The 24,523-nt window shown below is 48.6% G+C and overlaps 1 protein-coding gene and 1 long non-coding RNA gene across 4 annotated transcripts in view; one reads left to right on the top strand and one right to left on the bottom strand.

The window, feature by feature from the left end:
• The window catches only part of CADM2 (cell adhesion molecule 2), an 864,141-nt gene that overhangs the window by 340,942 nt on the left and 498,676 nt on the right, over nt 1-24,523 (bottom strand). The window lies entirely within an intron of this gene.
• Nucleotides 4,795-5,849, top strand: LOC129325555 (uncharacterized). The gene is made up of 2 exons (XR_008596647.1): nt 4,795-5,010; nt 5,559-5,849. It is a non-coding gene; the product is annotated as an uncharacterized LOC129325555 (long non-coding RNA).

Raw genomic sequence — 24,523 nt, 5'->3', positions numbered from 1 at the left:
ATCCTTAATTCAGTATATTGATATTATCTATAGAAGATACTCGGACTTCTCAGGTGCTGCATGGCTGCAGTATGACGAGGAGTTCCGTATGCGTGCCACCCTCAATCCCAACCTTCTGTGGGGTCAGGTGTACCCCACCAATACAAGGAAGTGTGCCAACACAGCTATTATTATTATTGCAGCACAAGTAAATTATACAATCAATATAAACACAACAGTTTCGATTCATTCAATTCAATGTGGCTGCAAACTTGTTCCAATAGACTGAGAGAGTCAAGTCCCATATATTAACGGAGCCTCTTTATCACAGGCTGCAAACGGTGCCAGTTGAAGTTAATCGGTGGGCGTCCAAGATTTATGAGCTCCAAGGTGGCGACGAGCTATACGGTCTATTCCTTTCGGCTCGTTTCAAACCCAGTTCTTCATCAGGCCACCAATGTCCTACAATTTATATCACAAACTATCAGTAATCAGCCCAATATTGGCTGCCCCTGTGTTACCGTCTGCCAGTTCATACTTACAGTTAATCAAAGTATTTCGTATCCAAACTCAAAAAGCATTCCGGTTTACATTCAGGTTTACATTTACAGATCCAGCTCCCGAGTTAGGTGCGGGGGGCATAAATATCCACCATTAAATACAAGCCACTAGGACAATTGTCAATTACCATACCAATTAATTGATTTAAAGACATATCAGTACCAGATACATTTATTTCAAATGACTAATGTCTGAGTGGGACCTTAACAAGGGAAGGGGGGGGGAAAGGAGAGACAAAAGAAAAAGAAAAATGGGAAAGAAAAGAGAAGGAAGAAGAAAGAAAAAACAGTATGAAAAAGAAAAAGAAGCCAGAAAGGGGGGAGGGAGCAAGGAGAGGGGGGGAGGGAGGGGGAGAAAACGGAGAAAAAGAAGACGAGAAGAGAGAAAGCCAAAAACCAGAAACGAGAGAAAAAAGGAGCGGGGGGAAGGAACGCCAGTTCATACTTACAGTTAATCAAGTATTTCATATCCAAACTCAAAAAGCATTCTGGTTTACATTCAGGTTTACATTTAGAGATCCAGCTCTCGAGTTAGGTGCAGGGGGCGTGGATATCCACCATTAAATACAAGCCACTAGGTCAATTGCCATACAATTAATTGATTTAAAGACATATCAGTACCAGATACATTTATTTCAAATGACTAATGTCTGAGTGGGACCTAAACAAGGGAAGGGGGGGGGGAAGGGAAAGCCAAAAGAGAAAGAAAAACAGGAAGGAAAGAAAGAAGGAAGAAGAAGGAAGAAAGAAAGAAACAAAATGAGGAGAAAAAGGAGCCAAAAAGGGGGGAGGGAGAGGGGAGACGGGGGGGGGAAGGGGGGGGAGGGAGGGAGAGAAAACGGAGAAAAAAAGGGCGAGAAAAAGGAAAGCCAAAAACCAGAAGCGGGAGGAAAAGGGAGCGGGGGGGAGGAATGGGGGTGGACAAGTGTTGATCTGGAAGGAGGGAGATGCTTATATGTTTTACGCATGAGGTTCAGAGGAACACCGAGTAGTCAATATCGTTATTCAAACCCTCTGGGAACATAGTATCTAACCTAAAAATCCATCTTATCTCTGCTTGGAGGAGCATACGTTTGTTGAAACCAGGGTTCTTTACTACTTCTAAAACAGAGAATCTGAAACTTCTATCCCCTCCGTGTTTCTTTCGAAGATGTTGGTAAAGGGGTGTGTCTTCACTATGGGTTTTAACCCTTGAGAGGTGTTCCTGAATGCGAAGGCGCACAGAGCGGCTAGTGCAGCCTACGTATGACATTGGACAACAGCATTGTAAGAGGTACACTACATTGTGTGTATTGCAAGTAGAAAAGTCTCTAGATTTTATTGGATACTGTATCTTGGGGAATTTTAGCGTGTTAAGATCTGCACTGAGAGCACACACACTACAGTGGCCGCAAGGAAAGTGACCAAGTGGTAAATTGGTTGGTTTAGCTCGGTCCGCAAGGTCCGAGTGTACTAGAAGGTCTTTAAAACTCCTGGTTCGCCTATACCCAATGCGGGGCGGAGTTGAACAGCCCGGTATACCTGCCAGGACGCGCCAATATTTCCTGATGATTTTAACTATCGAATCCGCTAATGGGGAATAGTCGATGGCCCAGGGAATACCCCGCCCATCGACCTCACGCTGTCTATAGGATAGCAACTGTGAGCGGGGTGCAACGATCCGCTCTTTGTTTCGCACGGGAAATTACCCAAGTTGGATATCCACGTGCTTTTAAAGTCATTACTCATCCTATTAGCTTCTTGTTGGTAATGAAATTGAAACGATGCATTTCTCCTGATGCGTAAAAATTGTCCCACCGGGATGTTCTTTTTCAGCGCCATCCTATGGTAAGAATTATATTGCAAGTATGCGGCTCTATCAGTGGGTTTCCGAAAGGAGCTTAACACCCAGGGACGTGTCTGTCCTCTTGAAGACCACTACATCCAAAAAGGGGATACTCTGATGGCTGCCTTGGTGTGTAAAGCGTATGTTTTCATCTAATCCATTTAACCAAGCCACAAAATCCTCTACTACTGATGACGTGCGCATTATGCAAAAAATGTCGTCAATGAATCTTCTCATGCAAATCATCTGTTTCAAGAACGGGTTCATCTCTGGGTCATACAGGAATCTATTTTCTAAGCTGCCATAAACAGGATTGCCACGCTAGGGGCCGCGGGGCAACCCATCGCGACCCCTTTTATTTGATAATAGTACTGGGTCTCAAACGAAAGTAATTTTTCTCCATAATAAGGTCCAGGAGGTCCAACAAAAAGTAGGCGGGCGGGAAAGGGGTTGTGTCTATTATTTAAAGTCTGTTCTATGACTGTTCTGGCTTCGTTATGGGGGATCGACGTGTAGAGAGATTGTACATCTAGGGTGAGTAAGTATGCCCCTGTAGGGACCACCATGTCTTCAACTAGGTTTATGAAGTCAGTAGTATCTTTAATAAAGGATTTAACCGACCTCACGGAAGGCTGCAGAAAACTATCTAAATAGATCGCTAGTGGTTCCAGGACTGAATTACACGCCGAAATAATCGGGCGTCCTGGAGGTGGTCGGGTTTGTTTATGGATCTTGGGCAGGCAATAAAAAACCGGGACCCGTGGGTCCCGATTTAGTAATGCCTGATATAATGGTTGTTGTATGAAGTTATTCGCCAGCCCATTGTCCAGTAATATCCTTATGATCCTCTGAATTTCTAATGTGGGATCGTGATCAATAGGGGTATAGTAATTGCGATCCGATAGTTGTCGCAAAACCTCCTGTCTATAATCATCCCTGTCCATTAGTACAATCCCTCCCCCTTTGTCTGCCGGTTTGATGATGATTCCCTCATCCTTTTGTAGGGGACTGTAAAGCCGCCCATTCAGATTTAGTTAAATTATACCTTACTTTTTTTGGCTGGCTCTCCATCAGTGTTACTTCTTGGAGAACCAATTTTTCAAATGTTTTCTAATTGGGTATCTAGTACTGGAGGTGTAAAGGTGGACCTACTTTTAAGACCAGCGCATAAAGACACCGAAGTAGTGTTGCCAAAAAAACTTCTTTAATTTAAGTTGTCGGAATAACTTATACAAGTCAATCCTGGTATTAAGAGCATTATATTTTGGGCAGGGGACAAACCCTAGTCCCTTATTCAAAACCTGTACCTCCAAATCCGAAAGTGTCCGACTGGATAAATTAAATACTATGTTCGGTATCTGCCCCTGCGTGAGAGGCGGCCCTTCCCTAAAAAAGCTCGTCTGGGCGGTTGGAAAGGCACAGTACGGCTCCTGAGGGTCCGCCCCTCATCACCCGATTGGTCAGTATCCGAGGGGTCAGTGGTGTCGAATTCGCTTGTACCTGGAATTGAGGGAGCCCAGGTAACGTTTTTTGGTAACCCGTTCCTTCCAGTTATAAATATTGCCATTAGCATAGTCTTGTTTGTCCCTATTTAGTTTCTTTAATTTCAGGTCCTTAAGCTTGTTTTCACATTCCTTAACCAGTCTCCCTATTTCAGCAAATTTAGTTCTAAAGTCATCCTCAGGGTACTTATTTTTAAGTTCCAGCTCCACTTGTTCGATTTCTGACCCCACCTCATCTTTTTCCTGAGCAATGCGTTCAATTAATAACAGCATGAGGTCAAAAGAGCATTTATTCAAAATTTGAGCCCACTTTTTCTTAAAGGACTCATCAGTTGTATACATCCCCGGGGGTTTGTGAAGCCGTAAGCCTCTGGGGATGATATTCTCTTTACTATATTCTATCAGGGAGGACGCATGAAGAGTTAACTTAGTGAATTTAGTACGTTGTTCCAAATAAAGATCCCAATCCTGGGATTGGGATCTACTACTTTAGAAGTAGTAAAGAACCCTGGTTTCAACAAACGTATGCTCCTCCAAGCAGAGATAAGATGGATTTTTAGGGTTAAGATACTATGTTCCCAGAGGGTTTGAATAACGATATTGACTACTCGGTGTTCCTCTGAACCTCATGCGTAAAACATATAAGCATCTCCCTCCTTCCAGATCAACACTTGTCCACCCCATTCCTCCCCCCCGCTCCCTTTTCCTCCCGCTTCTGGTTTTTGGCTTTCCTTTTTCTCGCCCTTTTTTTCTCCGTTTTCTCTCCCTCCCTCCCCCCCCTTCCCCCCCGTCTCCCCTCTCCCTCCCCCTTTTTGGCTCCTTTTTTCTCCTCATTTTGTTCTTTCTTTCTTCCTTCTTCTTCCTTTTCTTTCCATTTCCTGTTTTTCTTTCTCTTTTGGCTTTCCCTTCCCCCCCCCCTTCCCTTGTTTAGGTCCCACTCAGACATTAGTCATTTGAAATAAATGTATCTGGTACTGATATGTCTTTAAATCAATTAATTGTATGGCAATTGACCTAGTGGCTTGTATTTAATGGTGGATATCCACGCCCCCTGCACCTAACTCGAGAGCTGGATCTCTAAATGTAAACCTGAATGTAAACCAGAATGCTTTTTGAGTTTGGATATGAAATACTTTGATTAACTGTAAGTATGAACTGGCGTTCCTTCCCCCCGCTCCTTTTTTCTCTCGTTTCTGGTTTTTGGCTTTCTCTCTTCTCGTCTTCTTTTTCTCCGTTTTCTCCCCCTCCCTCCCCCCCTCTCCTTGCTCCCTCCCCCCTTTCTGGCTTCTTTTTCTTTTCATACTGTTTTTTCTTTCTTCTTCCTTCTCTTTTCTTTCCCATTTTTCTTTTTCTTTTGTCTCTCCTTTCCCCCCCCCCCTTCCCTTGTTAAGGTCCCACTCAGACATTAGTCATTTGAAATAAATGTATCTGGTACTGATATGTCTTTAAATCAATTAATTGTATGGTAATTGACAATTGTCCTAGTGGCTTGTATTTAATGGTGGATATTTATGCCCCCCCGCACCTAACTCGGGAGCTGGATCTGTAAATGTAAACCTGAATGTAAACCGGAATGCTTTTTGAGTTTGGATACGAAATACTTTGATTAACTGTAAGTATGAACTGGCAGACGGTAACACAGGGGCAGCCAATATTGGGCTGATTACTGATAGTTTGTGATATAAATTGTAGGACATTGGTGGCCTGATGAAGAACTGGGTTTGAAACGAGCCGAAAGGAATAGACCGGTATAGCTCGTCGCCACCTTGGAGCTCATAAATCTTGGACGCCACCGATTAACTTCAACTGGCACCGTTTGCAGCCTGTGATAAAGAGGCTCCGTTAATATATGGGACTTGACTCTCTCAGTCTATTGGAACAAGTTTGCAGCCACATTGAATTGAATGGAATCGAAACTGTTGTGTTTATATTGATTGTATAATTTACTTGTGCTGCAATAATAATAATAGCTGTGTTGGCACACTTCCTTGTATTGGTGTGTACTTAACTATTGTGGAAGTGTAATCTTCTCCCTTTGTTTTGGTTGGGTCAGGTGTACCAGCAGCTTTGGCTGCAGGTTATGTTCCCCACCAGGCCAAATATGGGTGACCATTTGGACAGTGGCCACAGTGCAATGGCAGCAAGCGGTTCAGAGTCCCCGCCCTCAGGGGGGCAGTCGGTTCAATTCCACCTGTTATGTTGGTAGTACAACATAGGCTGCTTCCACACACATTGGATAATCCACTTTCAATACTCTTTAGTGAACATTTGGAACTGCTTTTCCATGTGTGGAACAAAAAATCCACTTCCAAAGGATTGCTAAAGTGCATTATTCAACGTGTTTGGAAATGGCCATAGTTATCAATTACTGAGATTGGAATAGGAATAACACTGATTCTAATATTTTATAAATCTAGGTGGAACATTAGCCATATGTAAAAAGAAACAAAATAATGTAATTCTCTATTTTTTTAAAACACACACACACACAACTGAATACAGGCTAGGAGAAGGCTATGAAGAACTCTTAACTCACTGAAATTGCATGGATCTCTAAAGTCTTCAGAGTATGATTAATAAAGTAGTCCTACTTCCACATTTTTTCCAGATTTCTTAACATTGAGGCATTAATGAAGTGGTATACAAGGATGTTATGAGTAAATTAACTTCCATTTAATATCATGTAATTATGGCATGCCTCAAGTTGTCCAACAGGCCACACAAAAATAGCTATAAATACAACCCCTACATTGTATTAATAACATAAACCAACACGATTATTTACATTTTATTCTAATTAGAATTAATTTTCAATTAAAATCCGTAATATTATTATGAAGAAATCTGCATAAATGAAAGATGGTCCTAAGAAGGTGACACTGAAATGTAGCTTAAAGTGCACACAATTAATTATTGTTCATTCACAAATCAGTACACCTTGTTGGAATGCCACTTGAGGTAAAATCAACAAAGTCTACAGATGGCTGACTTTTCTTATTACATTAAGCACCCTTGAATGACTGCAATCAATGTCAAGAGAAAAAGGCGACCACATGCACTGAAAGATTCACAAGATTTCTAGTACAATCCTAAACAGAATTATACATTTTTTTCATCTATTTAAATCAATGGGATTATAAGAGTGGAACACAGTTTAGGACTGTATGTCTTAAAATAAGCGTTAATGTCTTAAAATAATGTCTTAAAACAAACTTTAAATTAATAGACTACTTAAAGCAAATAGCTTAAAAATGATGCTACATTGGTCACACACATTTAGAAATTAGAGTTATCACACAGTGCTATGCCAAAGAAAAAGATACACTTTTTAAGTTACTACATTAAAGTTTACAGCCTGATCAAACAAAATACTGAAAGGTAAATCAAATTGTTTTTAACGGGATTTATAGAGTTTCCATATGGATACTTTGTTCATACAGCAGGGTTGCGGGGGGGGGGGGGGGCTTCAGTGCTCAATTGTTCTCCCAAATCTGCTTTGATTTCTTTCCTGTACTCATAGAATCATAGAGTTGGAAGGGGACATACAGACCATCTAGTCCAACCCCCTGCCCAATGCAGGATCAGCCTAAAGCATCTCTGACAAGTATTCATCCAGCCTCTTCTTGAAAACTGCCAGTGAGGGGGAGCTCACCACCTCCCTAGGCAGCTGATTCCATTTTTGAACTACTCTGACGGTGAAAAAGTTTTTCCTAATATTCAGCCGGTACCTTTGTGCATGTAATTTAAGCCCATTGCTTCGGGTTCTACCCTCTGCTGCCAAACTGGAACAACTCCTTGCCCTCCTCCAAATGACAGCCTTTCAAATATTTAAAGAGAGCAATCATGTCCCCCCTCAACCTCCTCTTCTCCAAACTAAACATTCCCAAGGCCCTCAGCCTTTCCTCATAGGGTTCAGTCTCCAGACCCCTGATCATTCTTGTCACTCTCCTCTGCACCCTCTCGATTTTGGCCACATCCTTTTTGAAGTGAGGCCTCCAGAACTGCACACAATACTCCAGGTGCGGCCTGACCAAGGCAGTATAGAGAGGGGCTATGACCTCCTGCGATTTCGACGCTATGACCCCTTTGATACAACCCAGGATTGAATCAGCCTTTTTTGCCACCGCATCACACTGACTGCTCATATTTAGTTTACGGTCCACTCTTACCCCAAGATCCCTTTCACATATACTACTGCCCAGAAGTGTATCCCCCAGCCAGTATTTGTGCTTCCCATTTTTGTGGCCCAGATGTAATACTGTGCACTTGTCTTTGTTGAATTGCATCCTATTCACAGCTGCCCACTTCTCCCGTATATTCAGGTCTTGTTGAATTTTAATTCTGTCTTCTTGGGTGTTTGCTACTCCTCCCAATTTGGTATCATTGGCAAATTTAATGAGCAGCCCTTCCACTCCTTCATCCAGATCATTGATTAAAATATTGAAAAGTACTGGGTCCAAAACCGAGCCCTGTGGCACCCCACTGGACACCTCCCTCCAATCTGATGAAACGCCTGTCAGGTCCAGTATGTCTCTAAACTGTACTGACTCCATTTTCTAATGCTTCTAGTGTTTAAGTGCTTTCTCCCCAGGTGCACCAGTTCCCAGGCAGCATTCCCACCAGAGGAGATTGTTGTGTCTAACCCAGTTCCACCAAGCATTGGCCTTGAAGGAGAGCAGCTTCCCAGGACTGAAAGATGTTGTTTTGAGAACTGTGGGGGGAGGCTGTTCCAGATGGGTATTGTTACTCTGTATCCTATGCTTGCTCTTCATTGGTAACAATGATCATGTACCATCCTGAGTCTCCTATTCAGGACAGTGGACTATAATGGACCTTTTCTGCAATAAAACTTCCTTTGCTAGACATTGGACTTATTCTTGCTTCTAAAGGGAATCTTGCAGAGAGTACCTTATCTAGCCACAGTCTGACATTTTGTTACCAATCATGTCTGAGTCGGGCCCAGCGGAATCCAAGGTTGTCCCGGACAGGGATCCTTTGTTCGAGCCGTATGTGTCTCCCGACAAACAACCCGTACAAGCCCAAGTCTCCCAGGAGCTGGGAGCAGCCGGGAATGGAACCGAAGTCTCCACTTCCACCCCGCCTCTCATTGACCTCAGTGCTCGGGTCGAGACCGAAGCCGACCTCGGGGCAAGGCCGAAAGCGACCGCTCTCCCCTTGATTTCGGTACCCACCCCGTCGGAGTGGGGTGCCAGACCCAGAGAAACTAGAGAGCGTCGTGTAGGTGGGCTCCATCCTCGAGGTTCTATGGAAAGGCGCCGAAGCCTAGGAACCGTCCTGGAGCTAGACAGCAGCCAATCATGGAATTATTGGAACAGGACGCTCGAGCAGACGGAAGAGGACACGTCTCGCCGCGGCGCCCTGAGTTGGGATTACTCCGAACTTGCTCCGTGGAAAGAGCCAACGGAAGTCCCTGAACAAAGTTGGGAGCAGATACAAGGTCGCACCTATGCGGTGGATACCAGCATCTCGGCCGTAACGGGCATGGCCAAGGGGATCCTAGCCGCGAGATCGAGAGTCGTCCAAGGGGACCCTCCTCCTTGGGGCCCCTTGTCCCCGGTGAGTGCAACGAATGAAGCTTCCACGAGCGAACAACCGGGGGCGAGTCGTATGCAACAGTTAGAAGCTAAACTGATGGATATGGAAGAAAGTTTAGCTCGTGCCATCCATTTAATTTCGGCAATGGGAGCAGGGGAAAGATTATCCCCTGAAGAGATGGCGATACAGATAGCTACCCTTCAAAGTGTCATATCCTATCCGGTGGAGGATGCCCAACAGCAGCCGTCACCTACCGGCGAAGGGGGCACCTATCTGGGCGAATCGGGAGAGCAAACCGAGGAACTTCCCGAGCAGCAAGAAATTCCACCGAGAAGGGATGACACGGTTGAGCCACCCGGAGAGACCCCCACCGAACAACCTAACCAGGAAGGGGATGCGCCCCCAGATGAGACTCCCGTGGAGAGGCCTACGGAAGGTGACGAAAAGCCAAGTGATACACCGGTGATACCCCCTCTTACTTCTCCTATAGCGGTCCGGCCGGACCAAGAGGGAGCCCCGCGTCAACCGCCAAACACTGTCCCCGTCGGCCAACCTACGGGAGAAGGTCCAATAGCGCCCAGAGGCCAGCCGCTACTTCCTAGATTGACAACGCCCGGAGGGGCAAGCCCGCGCGGCCTTCCACCTACTCAACCCTCGCCGCTGCGGCCCCTCTTACCTCGACCGCAGTTCACACCGGTGCAGCAGCCTCAGGACCAGCCCGTCTTGCCACCCCCGAACCAACCGGGACGGCCTGCACCACTACGACCCCTCCGACCACCTCCGCAGCGGCCGATCCCAAATCAACCACACCAACCTACTCCACCTCGACAGCCACCGCCAACGCCTCCGTTGTTACCCGCTAGACCGAGGATACCGCCACCTGCTCGCCCGCCATTGCAGCCGCCGGCCCAGCCAAGACCAACCCCGCCAGCGCAACCACGACAACCTCCGCCCGCACCACCAGGTCAACCCCAGCCGGCACCGCCGGCTCGACCGCCGCCAGCACAGCCGGCACCGTTGCCCCTACCGAGGCCCCAGTTACCTCCGCCTGTGCCTCAGGGACAACTAGAAATGCCGATGGACTTTTACCCAGTGCCTGCCCCGAGACAAGACCTCCCGATGGGCTGGGTAAAGCTGGAAGCCACCTTCGATGGGGACCCCTCCAAACTGGGATTTTTCTTAGTACAAGTGGTACAGTTTTTCAACCGTTGGGGGCACCTATTCGGCAGCGAGGCCAGTCAAATCGAACATCTCGGATCTCGTCTACAGGGCAAGGCAGCAGACTGGTATGTAGGACTATATAATGTCGGGGCCCCAGAACTTGATACTCTCCAGGGGTTGGTGGATGCTATTCGAGCCCAATATGAAGACCCCTTAGAGGAAACTAGGGCCCGAACAGAACTGCAAGCCATCAAACAAGGCAGCATGACAGCAAGAGACTATGTTACAAAATTCCGACAATTAGCAGCCAAGTGCCCCAGGTGTGAGGAGTCCACCAAAATTATCCTGTTCAAACAAGGCCTTAACCCGAGACTTTTGGACAGAGCCCTCATGCAAGACAATCCCCCTACGCTGTTAGGGTGGATCCAACTTATTTGTGAAGTGGAGAATCGCATATTAGAAGTCCGTTTGGTTGAACAACAACAACAAACGGGACAAAGAAGACCATTAACCTTACAGAGGGCGGCACGGGGAACTAGCTACGCCACCCGTGGAGCGAGAGATGCTAGATGGCAACAAGGGCTGTGCCTGCATTGCGGACAGGCTGGTCACTTTGCAGCACAATGCCCTTACCGGCCTGTGCAAAGACCTCCGCTCCAACTACGCCGTCCAACTCCGGCTCAGTTTTCTGCGCCCCAACGCCCGACTCCAGCACCCCGGGCGAATAGAGGTCGCGGCACTTCCCAAAGGCCAGCCTCAGAGAGAGGGTTGGAAGCGGAAGAAGTCATGGAATATGATCCCGCTTCCCCAACCGCAGAAGTCAATCCAGAAAGTCCCCAGTCGGGAAACGAAATGGATCTGTCGTAAAAGGACCCAAACGACAGATCCACCAGAAGCCCGTCCCTGCACGGGACCGGCCACCTGGGTCCATTTTATTCATGCCAGTGACTCTACTCAACCCTGAGAGGAAGATGCACATTCGGGTGCAAGCCCTTATTGACTCGGGCTGCTCAAGAGACATTATCGCCCCTGCGTTAGTCAATGGACTAGTCCTACCAACCCGGGATTTACAAAATCCAGTAATCTTTGAACAAATGGATGGTACCAATATGAATCCTGTAACAACGGAGACCATCCCAGTAATCACGGGCATGGGGCAACATTGGGAGAAGAGGTCCTTTGTCATCAGCTCTACTGCCAAGTACCCGTTAATTCTAGGCAGTAGATGGCTATGTGATCACAACCCCTATATAGATTGGGCACAAGGATGTATCACCTTCAGTCACACCAACTGTAAAAATCACCGTTGGAATCAGAACTGGGGCGACGATCCAACGCATAAAGAAAAGGCCCTTCTCACCCAAGAAGAAGTCAGCCAAATACCCGAACCGTACTGGCCCTTTCTAAAGGCTTTCTCGGAGGAGGAAGCGGATACTCTACCCCCGCACAGACGTACGGATTGTGCGGTAGAAATTTTACCCGGAGCCTCACTGCCCAAAGGACGGCTCTATCCCATGAGTCTCCATGAACGTGAAGAGCTTCGAAAATTCATTGACACCAACCTCCAACGCGGATTCATACGCCCGGCCACCAGCCCCCACGCCGCTCCGGTCCTCTTCGTGAAAAAGAAGGATGGCGGACTCCGACTGTGTACTGATTTCCGAGGGTTAAATGCGGTATCCACAAACAACGCCTATCCTATACCGCTCATCCGAGACCTTCTCAACGTCGTGGCCCAAGGTAAGATCTTTACAAAATTAGATCTAAAAGATGCTTACTTCCACGTTCGTATTAAGGCAGGGGATGAGTGGAAAACGGCTTTTAATACGCCCCTCGGACAATATGAATACTTAGTTATGCCTTTTGGTTTGACGGGAGCCCCATCCGTATTCATGTCCATGATAAACGAAATTCTACACGAATTTCTGTATAAAGGGGTGGTGGTGTACCTTGATGATGTGTTAATTTACTCAGACAACGAGGAGGAACATATCCAAACCGTACAGAAAGTATTAGCCACCCTGATGGAAAATAATCTGCCCATCAAGTTGTCCAAATGTGAATTCCATAAAACCGAACTTACTTACCTCGGGTATTGTATCTCCCAAGAGGGTCTGAAAATGGATCCAGCCAAAATACAAGCGATCCGAGACTGGCAAACACCCACCACCCGTAAAGAACTGCAATCCTTCCTGGGTTTTGCCAACTTCTATAGGGATTTCATAGCAAACTTCGCCCAAATCACGCTCCCTTTAACAGACTTGCTAAAAACTAAAGATAAAGGGGACCAAGCTAAGAAACCATCTTCCAAACTGCTATGGACCCCCGGTTGCCAGACGGCCTTTGAATATTTAAAAAAGCAATTTGTAACGGAACCCGTCCTCTCCCACCCCAACGAACAAGCCCCTTTCATAGTGCAGGTCGACGCCAGCGATACAGCGATTGGGGGAGTTCTGCTGCAGAAGGGGGAGGATGGGAGGCTGCGGCCTTGCGCTTTCTTGTCTAAAAAGTTTTCGGAGGCGGAAAGAAATTGGAATGTGTGGGAGAAGGAGGCTTTTGCAGTAAAGGCAGCCCTCGCTAACTGGAGACATTGGCTGGAGGGGGCGCGATACCCTTTCGAGGTCTGGACGGACCACAAGAATCTGGAGGCCCTCCGAAGCCCGCGCAGACTGAATGCTAAGCAATTGCGATGGGCGGAATTCTTTTCCAAATTCAACTTCACTCTAAACTATCTCCCGGGCAAAACTAACTTTTTAGCGGACGCCCTATCGCGCATGCCCCAACACAAGAGCAAGAGGGAGGAGACTGTCGACACTGTATTCTCACCTACGCAACTTGGGGGCGTGGTGACCACTCGCAGTCGGGCCGAGCTGCCCCTCCCGGCTAACCAAGAATGGAAATCGAAACTCAAAACTGAAGTAGAGAAGGAGGGGGATAGGGCTCCACGAAACAAACTAACCCAATCCCCACACGGGGATTGGCTAGCTGGGAGCAAATTTTATGTCCCAAACAGCCTCAGGCTGGAGATCTTACAGCGCTGTCATGACGCTCCCACTGCTGGACACTATGGGTATTTGAAAACTTTACACCTGATCCAGAGACAATTTTGGTGGCCGGGCATGCGCAAAGACATTTCCCAATACGTTAGTTCCTGCCCTATTTGCCTCAGCGCCAAAACCAGAAAAGGGAAGCCTCCGGGTCTCTTACAACCCTTGGAGACACCAAACAGACCCTGGGAAGTAATATCTATGGACTTTATCACTGATCTACCTATCTCTAAAGGACATAATAGTATCTTAGTTGTGGTAGATCTGTTCTCCAAGCAAGCTCATTTTATCCCTTGCACTGCTATACCCTCCGCTCGAAAACTAGCGGATTTGTTTCTAAAACACATTGTAAAATTACATTCCTTTCCGTCCAAGGTGATTTCGGATCGCGGCGGACAGTTCGTTGCCAACTTCTGGCGGGAGCTTTTGAAAATGTTGAATATTGAGCAAGGCATCAGTTCAAGCCACCACCCACAAACCGACGGGCAATCCGAAAAAACAAATCAAATATTAGAACAATTCCTTCGTTGTTACATCAATTTTCAGCAAGATAATTGGGTGGACCTCCTCCCTTTGGCCGAGTTCTCATATAACAACAGTGTACACGCTTCGACGGGAGAGGCCCCCTTCAAAATTGTCTACGGAGCCCACTTCAACCCCTTCCCGTTGGACGCACCCCCTCTCCATTCCTCAAAATTGCCAGATGTATCTTCATGGTGGGGGGAGGCGGCACAGCAATGGACTCTCATTAAAAAACACCTCGAAAAAGCCAAACTGGATTACAAAAAATACGCAGACCGCCATCGTGTGGCCGAATGGGAATTACAACCCGGAGATCATGTGTATATTTCCACAAAAAATCTGAAACTAGCTCAAACAAGCCGCAAACTCGCTCTAAAATTCCTAGGACCTTTTCCTGTGCGCAAGATAATAAATAAAGTGACTGTTGCTGTAACTTTGCCCAAGAACCTGCGCCATGTGCATGATACGTTCCATGTCAGTCTTCTGAAAAGAGCTCCCACCGACAACAAATGGCACGTCAAAGCTCCACCCATTCCAACTTTGATTGACGACCAAATACACTATGAGGTACAACAAATCTTGGACTCTAAGCTCAAACGAAACCAGCTTTTTTACCTCATTCGCTGGAAGGACTTTGATTCGGGTTACGATGAATGGGTGAACTCTGCACATGTTCATGCTCCTAGATTAACCAAAGCTTTTCATACTCGCTATCCATATAAGCCAGGGGGGGATCTATTTTAAGGGGGGCAGAATGTCAGGTCCAGTATGTCTCTAAACTGTACTGACTCCATTTTCTAATGCTTCTAGTGTTTAAGTGCTTTCTCCCCAGGTGCACCAGTTCCCAGGCAGCATTCCCACCAGAGGAGATTGTTGTGTCTAACCCAGTTCCACCAAGCATTGGCCTTGAAGGAGAGCAGCTTCCCAGGACTGAAAGATGTTGTTTTGAGAACTGTGGGGGGAGGCTGTTCCAGATGGGTATTGTTACTCTGTATCCTATGCTTGCTCTTCATTGGTAACAATGATCATGTACCATCCTGAGTCTCCTATTCAGGACAGTGGACTATAATGGACCTTTTCTGCAATAAAACTTCCTTTGCTAGACATTGGACTTATTCTTGCTTCTAAAGGGAATCTTGCAGAGAGTACCTTATCTAGCCACAGTCTGACAACGCCGTTGACCACCACTCTTTGAGTGCGGTCCTCTAGCCAGTTCCCTATCCACCGAACTGTCCTATAGTCCAGTCCACAGTCTTCCAGTTTGCCCATCAGAATGTCATGGGGGACCTTATCAAAAGCTTTAGTGAAATACACATAAATCACATAAACAGAGTTCCCCCCGGTCCAGTAAGCTGGTCACTCGATCAAAGAAGGAAAGCAGGTTCGTCTGGCAAGATCTGTTAGGGACAAAACCATGCTGACTTCCCCGGATCACTGAGCAGGGAAGCCATTTTGGGATACTTAAGTGTGGATTTCTTAACCCACATCCAGAGCCCCTGCCCCTGTTCCGCCTGGTTTCTACCAACTGACTTTTTGTAGGCTATTTTTATTGGAAGTAGATATGTTGCTAAAGCATCATTATGCTATAGCAGTGCAAATACCACATTAACTCTCCCAAGAAAACGGGGGTTATTTTGACCCTGGAAGTCATTGAAAAAAATTAGTTTACCCATTTAAAATTTTCTATAGACACCCAATTCTAGTCACGATTTCTCTGCAATGAACTGCAGTGCCCTGAAAAGTCTCTCTTCCCTCCTCACTGCTTTTCTTTTTAAAGTCTGAGGTTCATCTAACTTGTGAAAAGGGTCATTCTGGTCCCCAATAGACATGACTTGAAAGTGAAAGTATTTTGCAAAATTGTATTTAGGGATTCTAGTGACCTCAACAAATACTGAAAAATGATTTCAGCACGGTTTCCATGTATAAATAGACAGACCAACAAGTATGATTTCCATTTTATAGGAAGGTGAAACAAATAGTGAAAACATAAATTATGGAAATAAATTTTAAACAATATATATTTGTTGTGCAAAACCTATCACACTTTTGGATCTGGTGTCTTACACAAGATTTGGAATTGGAGGTTGAAATAACCCCCAAAGAAACCACTGTTTGCAACCTGAATTGTTGTGTATATAGTAAGATCAGGTAAAAGCCCTGGGTTTGTGCTCTCTCAAAGCTTCCCTTATGTCTAGAGCCACATGGAAAAGCTCAAATTGAACTGTATTGCAGTTTTGGAAAATGGGGTCATCCTGGCCTCCTCTAAAGCATGTGTGAGGCATTCTCTGAACCTTTTCACATTCACCAGACTTGAAGGATCCATTCAGCCTGGAACTTTAGATGACCCCTAGCCATCTGTCCACTGAGCTCATGGTTTCCCTTTGTTGTGCTCTATCAAAGCTTCCCTTCTGCCCCATAGCTACATTGAAAAGCTCAAATTTAACTGTATCACAATTTTGGAAAATGGGGGTCATTCTAACCCCCACAAGACAAGGCTGGGCACTGAGCTGATTGTTTCCCTTTGTTATTCAGGAAGACCTCTTACTTTTAAGTCTCCAACAGGTGCAGTCTGAGGGCAGGTTACAAGAAGGCTAGCAGAAAGAATGCAGATATTTTCTTTTCTTTTTTTTAACCCTTTTAACTGGCAGGAATGGAATGCCCCTTTCCCTTGCAAGGGTTTGTTATGTGCCTATTTTGTTTTTCCTTGTCTGCAGGCAACTCACTCCTGGTGGCAACTGTGGGCAAGTCACACTTGTTGGCAACTGTAGCAAGTCACATATGTTGGTAACTGCGGGCCAAGTCACACATAGTGGCAGTGGTGGGACACTCACACATGGGGGCAGTTTCAGTATTATAACAGTTTAAAATGATTGCGTTCGTTAAAATAAACTTGTGCTTTAAAAATGGTGGTGGGGGGGTTAATTTTACCCTTTACATTTCTGTGAGAATTTGATGTTTTCAATGAGAGGTATTTTTTACTCTTGATTTCAAGTTTTACTCTTCTTTGTCCTGCATTGTTGAAGAAAGTTATTCTTGAGGACTCATTTTTTTTCTTAGTAGCTAATGCCATGATTGAGAGAACTATCAGGTTTCCATCTTCCCCCCTAGAATTTGGGGTCATTTTGACCCCAATTTCAAGTTAGTTTCGTTGTTTTTTTTCCCCTTAGGAGGGATAAAACAAGAAAAAATCCCTTCGGTGGTGTTGAGATGGACATCTCTGCAAGTAGAAGTGTTTTTACTGCTGCAAATGGCCCTGCCTTTGTAGCACAAGGAGAGCATGACCGGTATGATCGAGACTTAAGACCAGAAAGGCTAGTCTTACTTGTAGATTTGTAAAGTATGTCCTCTCTGACCCACTGAAATCTGTGTTTGTATGACAAAGTCTGGTGGTAATGGACTGGCTAAAGATAGCAATAAAGTGTTAGCGAGACACAGGATCCGTTCAAATGGAACATCAAACCATGATTAATTTTAATTGTAGATACTTTCTGAAACGAGAAATAGGCCCACAATCATTGCTCCAGGCACTCCTGTTATCATTCTTTCTTTCAAGAACTGTCTTGTTCATTCATGGCTCCTGTCTAGAGGTGGGCACGAATCGAATTACGACACAAAAAAATGCATGGAACAGGCTGATTCATGGTTCGTAAGACGCGATTCGTGGTGCCGCGTGTTACTGAAACCCCACTTTTCCAGGCCCAATTTGTCGTGTCGTGAGCACTTTGTGAGTGCAGACAGCCTGGCACCAATCCATTGATTTCCCAGGCAATGGAGGCCTGCAACGTTTGTTGCTGTGGAGACCCCAATTTTAGCCCAGCTTACCTTGATAGGCAGGTCTCCCTTCCAACCATGAAGCTCGCAGTATGTTTCCTGGTAGCCAAGAGCAGGGGGGAGACGGGCCTGTGTAGCCATCCCTCAAAACCCTGTTAGGCAGCTCTGTCTGCCAACCAGAGAGCTCCTGCTTTGCTCTATGACAGCGTTTGTTATAAATAGCCACATCTCACCAGGTCTTATTTTCAGTGTCTGCAGGCAGTGAGAGAGGGCGGACTGCTGCTGGAGGGAGGGAGAGCACGAGTGGAAGTGGGATTGTTGGAAGGGAGCTTGGCTGCTTCTGCAGTGATGCCTGGCTGAAGAGACTGAAAAGCCTCTTCTGCTTGGGAACTGAGAAGGGTGCCTTCCTGCACCCCACCCCATTCCCACCCAGGGCCCCTGGGCCACTTGACTGAGGCCTATTACCCCCTTTTTTGGGAGGGGTTTCTTTCTCTTTATTCTTTCTTTATTCAATTATTAATTTTAAATTTTGTACACCTCAGGTGTCTGTGCTTGGGGAGGTACGGCTGTATTTCCCACTGGTCTCAGGGTAACTCACTGCTAGGCTTTGGGGCCACCTTTCTTTTTGAGTTTATTATTCAGCTCTTTCTTTTTATTTTGTTTTGAGCATCTGTGCCAGTGGGACTCAGGTGTCTCTGTGTGTGGGGGAGCTAGGGATCTACTCCTCCCTGGTCTCAGGGTCACTGCCAGGCCCTGCATCCAAGCCAAGTGGCTGCCTCGGCTGAGGGGTCATTCAGCTCTTTGTATTTTATTGTGAGCATCTGTGCCAGTGGGACTCAGGTTTCTCTGTGTGTGTGGGGGGAGCTAGGGATCTACTCCTCCATCACTGCTAGGCCTGGCGGTCAAGCAAAGGGGGCTCATTTTGAGGAGGGCTCACACTCACTTTTGTTCAGCTTTCCAAGCAGAGCGTCATTATGAGGCTGAGAGAAGGGGACAAGCATAGTCACGGGGGCAAGTGCAAAAGTTGTCCTGGTTGCCCATCAACCAGCAGCACTAAAGAGCGGGAAGAGTTAGAGGCACCAGAGACTCCCACTAAAGAAGATCTGCCTGTGGGGGCTGTGGAGGAGGCAGAAGTGGTCTTACCGGTGTCAGAAGAGGATCTGTGAAAACTGTTTGGGGAGGAGGAGGAGGAGGAGGAAGGATCTCAGGAGGAATGGTGTGGCTTTACCCCCACCCCCCAATTCCTAAACCCTTGGGTCTGTCCCTGTCCGCAGTCCACCCGTCACTCCGTCTTCCTGGCCTAGCTCAACACCGCAGCCGGTAATCCTCAGTTATCCTCGAGAGCCAGGTCCCGTCAGTCCTCGCTTCAATCTTATGACCTGGAAGCACTTTCAGAGCATTCCCCATGACCCCTGTGTGGCTCTGTGCCACTCCTGCGATGTTGTGGTGCGCAGGGGCTGCAACCCTGCACACCTCTCATCCTTGGCCCTGGGCAATAACCTGCAGAGACATCATCCGAGCCTGTTGCCTCTGGCCTGTTCCCGCGAAACATCTGTTGGGGGCAGAAAGAGGGTGTCTTGCAGTTCAGATCAGGGAGAAGTGGGAGAAGAACGGGAGTCTACCCCAATCAAGAAGCCTGGTCCCGGGTCCGACTCGTTTGCAGTGGGTAGGAGTGAGAAGCCCAGGCAGACCACCCTCGCAGAGGTTGTTCCCCTGGGGTTGGGGACAGTGCCCTTGAAAAGGGTGAGGTCGAAGGCTTAGGAGGCGGCTGTTCGCATACTGGTGCAGACAATTGCCGTGAAAGGACTCCCTTTGTCCACTGTGGAGGGAGTGGGCTTTTGCAGGCTGCTACATCACTTCGCGCCATGGTTCCAGATGCCTTCGTGGCACATCTTTGGCCATCATGTCATGCCTGCTCTCTACAGGTGTGTGCGGGACATGGTGTATAGGGAGATACCGGGTGCCAAAGGCCATAATATGCACTTCACGGCAGACATGTAGAGCGGCTGCCATCATAGTTACCTCGGACTGACAGCCCACTGGTGGGCAGAAGACCCCCGCTGCTCCAGGACAAGACCTGGAGGGCCCCCGAATGAAGTGCCATTCTTGGAGACGGGCTACAGGGTGGTTCTGCTCTGGGCATGGGGGATGGATGACATGCACATGGGGAAGAACATCGCCTCCTCGATCAAAGCAGGTCTGAAGGAATGGGCGCCCAAGTGGGGGGCATTTGAGCGTGGCTTCATGGTCTCTGACGCAGGAAGCAACATGTTGGCGGCCCTGAAAGAGGCCTCCCTTCTGGGCCCGGTTTGCTTGGTACATAAGTTGCACCTGGTCATGAGGGATTCTCTCGGGCTAGGTAGCAAGCCGAGGGACGCATGGGATTAGGGAACATTGGCCATGCACCAATTATTGGATAGCTGCTGGTGTGTGGCTGCCCACTTCTCCCGCAGTGTCAACTCTTCCTGTGAGCTGCTCCAGAGGGGGAGGAGGAGGAGGAGGCAAACGAGCTAGGTCACGAGGGTGCACCTCAAACGGGCCCACTCGAAACCTGGTCCTTGTCGGTCAGCTGGGCAGTTGGCAGTGGCAGAGCAGGCACGTCTGTCATGGTGGAGGACTCTGCAGGGGCCATGGTGCACGAGTACCTTGCTGAGCCCACCGAGTTCCCCCACTCAAACCCCCTGGAGTACTGGGCCTGAAAATATGACATCTGGCCAGACCTCTCTGCTGTGGCCACTAACATCCTGTCCTGCCCCCCCCACCAGTGTCCAGAGCGAGTGGGTGTTCTCCCAGCTGGGAGACCACCTCCATCCCCGCCATGCACGCCTGCATCCGGACCTGGTGGACATGTTGTCTTTCATCAAGGTCAACCTCCTCCTGTTTGGCTATCCCTCCCTGGAGCTAGACTTATCTGGGCTCTGAGCCACCCCAGTCTATAAGGTTCTCGAGGTCCCATCTCCAAGCTTCTGCAATGCAGGCTCAAAGTCTCTAGGCCACCGCCAGAATCTGCTGCCAAGCCAAGTGTCTGCCTTGGCTGAAGGGTCACTTCTTCTTTTCGTGTTTTTCTGCTACTTTCCTGCTTGCTCGGGTCAGGTCTCTCTGCGTGGGGAGCTAGTGATCTAGCCCCCTGGTCTCAGGGCCACCACCAGGCTCTGTGGCAAAGCCAAGTGACTGCCTCAGCTGAGGGGTCACTCACTTTCTTTTTCTTGTCTTTTTCTGCACCTGTTCTGCTTGCTCAAGTTCAGGTCTCTCTGCATGTGGGAAGCTCTCAGACAAGGAACACATCTGCCGCTACAGCAGGACCATGGGTTAGGTCCTTTTCTCAGCAGGAAGGGGGTTTGCACATGTAATTATGGAGTACCGTGGTTGGCCCCCAAGGGATTTATGGCCTCCCCCCCACTGCTGCGGTCAGCCCATAGGCTCTGCAGCTGCATGCAACATTAGGATCCCCCCTTTCCAGTGTTGAATCCTGTACCTTCTGGATGGTTGGGCAGGGCATCCTTCACTGCTGCCACAGCAGGACCATGGGTGATTTCATTGGCAGCGTCCTCCAGGAGGGGACAGAAGTTGCCTTGATCATGTCCATTGATGTTGTCCCGGTTGTTCCTGCCACCCGCAATGGCTGGACCATGGGTTTGGTCCGAGGACACATCTTCAAGGGCGGTGGAGGGGGATCCAGACACGGTTCTGCATGTGCTTTGTGTTATATGAGCGAGCTAGTGACCTCTGCCACCCGCCATGGCCAGAACTATGGATTTGAATGGCTTAGCCAGGCTTCTACATCGCCGAATGGGACTGACTGAGTCCTCTGGGCCAGGGGGGAAGGAGTTCCGTCAGACAAGCCCTCAGACAAGGAACACATCCACCGCCATGGCAGAACCATGTGTTGGAGGACATATTTTCAAGGTCGGTGAGCCCTCAGTAATGAGGAGCCCTCAGACAAGGAACACACCTGCCGCCACGGCAGGACCATGGGTCGGAGGAGGAGGACACATCCTCAAGGGTGGTGAGCCCTCAGTAATGAGGAGCCCTCATGCAAGAAACACATCTGCCGCCACAACAGGACCATGGGTTGTGGTAGAGGACACATCTTCAAGGATGGGGTGGGCCCACATGGTTTTGACCATGCTCTGTGTTGTATGGCAGGGCTAGTCACCTCTGCCACCCGCCATGGCCAGAACTATAGATTTGGTTGGTGTACATGGGCTCCTGTGTCAACGAATGGGAATAACTGACTCATCTGGGCCAGGAGGGAAGGGGTTCTGGCCATCCCGCCACAGCTGGTTGCCGGTTGAGGTCAGTACTGTTCCGTTGTGCTGTTGAGACAAGAAACACATCTGCTGCCATGGCAGGAATGTTCCTGCGGCCCACCACCGGTGGACTATGGGTTTGGTCCAAGGACACATCTTCAAAGGCAATGGAGGTGGCCCATGCACGGTTTTGTGCATGCTCTGTGTTGTGTAGGTGGTGAATCCACTAATTTCTGGTGTCATCCATGTCGTCCATGGGAAAGAGGGGCCATGTTTTGTGAACCTGTCCTGTCTGCCCAGAGCTGCGTCAGCCCCTCCCCCACTGCACTTCGAGAAGGGCCTTCTTGTCCAGGGGTGCATGCTTGGCCCCTCTCCCCAAAGAAGTGGAGAGGGGCCTTCCTCGGTTACCCTGAGCCACCTGGCCAGGGGTATGTCTTCAGGCCCTCTCCCCTTCCTCGCTTCCTGCTGTCCGCCATGGTAGGACAATGGGTTTTGCAATCACCCGCCTCCTCCACGGGAACGAGGGCCCTTATTTTGTGCCTCTGTGCCATGGTCAGCACTCAGCAGCACCTTTCCTCAAGGGAGTTAGAGAAGAGACTTCCTGTGTTTGGCTGTGCTGCATATCTAGGGGTGTGTTCTTGGCCCCTCTCCCCAAGGGGGTGGAGAGCGGCCATCCTTTCCTTCCTTGTCTTGGGTGTCCATGGGTGCATCTGTGACCCCTCTCCCCAAGAGGGTGGAGAGGGGCCTCCCTTTGTGACCCTGTGCAGCATGGGGTGGATCAGCAGCCCCTCTCCCTGGGGGTGGAGAGTGGCCTTCTTCTGTGCTTCTTGCTGGCCGCCACAGAAGAATGATGTGTTTGGTCTGTGGCCTACCCCTCCAGGGGTGGTTCTGTGGCCCCAAGGGCCCTTCCTGAGTTACCCTGAGCTGCCCGGCCAGGGGTGTGTCCTTGTCCCCTCTCCCCAAGGGGGTGGAGAGGGGCCATCCTTTCCTACTCAGTTTTGTCTTTCCAGGGATATGTCCTTTCTTCCTTGGTTCCTGCTGGCCACCATGGCAGGACAATATGTTTTTCTCTAAGGCCACCATGTCCTCCATGGACCCAAGGAGCCTTCTTTGGTTACCTGGTACTGTGTGTGTGTGTGGGGGGGGGTGCATCCACACCACAGCCTCTCTCCCCAAGGGGGTGGGGAGGGGCCTTTTTAGTTGTGTCCTGCTGTCCACCATGGCAGGACAGTGGGTTTCTTTCCTCTGTGCCCTGCCTTTCTCACATGATCCGCCTGGCCAGGGGTGCTTGCTTGCTTCTTCCTCCCTTCCTGCTGTTCGTCTTTTCCTACCCTGTCTTGGGTGTCCAGGGATGTGTTCCCTCTCCCCAAGGGGTGGAGAGGGGCCTTCTTCCTCACTTCCTGCTGTCTGCCATGGTAGGACAATGGGTTTTCTCTGTGGCCCAACTTTCTCACCCTGTGCTGCATATACAGGGGTGCGTCTCTGGCCCCTCTCCCCAAGTGGGTGGAGAGGGGCCTTCATCCATGCTTCCTGTTGGCCACCACATAAGAATGATGGGTTTGGTCTGTGGCCCTCCTTTCAAACACCGAGAGGCACCCCCTTTGGCGGCATTCCTGCACCGAGAGGAAGGCCTCCTGGTCCATGGGTGCGTTGTCCATAGGTGCATCCGTGTCCCCTCTCCCCAAGAGGGTGGAGAGAGGCCTTTCTCTGTGCTTCTTGCTGGCCGGCCACCATGTAGGAATGATGAGTTTGGTCTGTGGCCTACCTTTCTCACCCCAAGAGGCCACTCCAGGTGCGGGCCCATGGTTGAGGGGTCTTCCTCAGTCACCTTGAGCCACCGGCCAGGCTTGCATCCTTGTCCCCTCTCCCCAAGGGGTGGAAATGGGCCTTCTTCTATGCTTTTAGTTGGCCACCACGGCAGGGCAATGTGTTTTCTCTGCGGCCGACCTTTCGGGAGTGGAGAGGGGCCGTCTTTACTATCCTTGTCTTGTAGATCCAGGGGTGCATACGTGGCCCCTCTCCCCAGGGGGTGGGCAGAGGCCTTATTCATCGCTTCCTGCTGTCCACCACAGAAGGACCATGGGTTTTTCTCTGTGGCCGCCACTCCCTGAAGATAGATTCTGTATCCTGATGGTCTTGGTAAAGGGGGTCCTCCCCTAAAGACTTCCTGTGTTTGACCGTGCCACATGTCTATGAGTATATCCTTGGCCCCTCTTTCCAAGGGGATGGAGAGGGGGCTATTTCCTCGCTTCCTGCTGGCCGCCACGGCAGAACAGTGGGTTTTCCCTGTTGCTGCATCCGTTGATGGGCCAAGGAGGATTTTTTTGGGACCCTGTCCTGCCTTTTGAGA

The sequence above is a fragment of the Eublepharis macularius genome, chromosome 3, assembly GCF_028583425.1.
Source record: "Eublepharis macularius isolate TG4126 chromosome 3, MPM_Emac_v1.0, whole genome shotgun sequence".
Lineage (NCBI taxonomy): Eukaryota > Metazoa > Chordata > Lepidosauria > Squamata > Eublepharidae > Eublepharis > Eublepharis macularius.
Note: the sequence above shows the minus strand (reverse complement) of the source record. Positions and strands in the feature narration are given on the sequence as shown.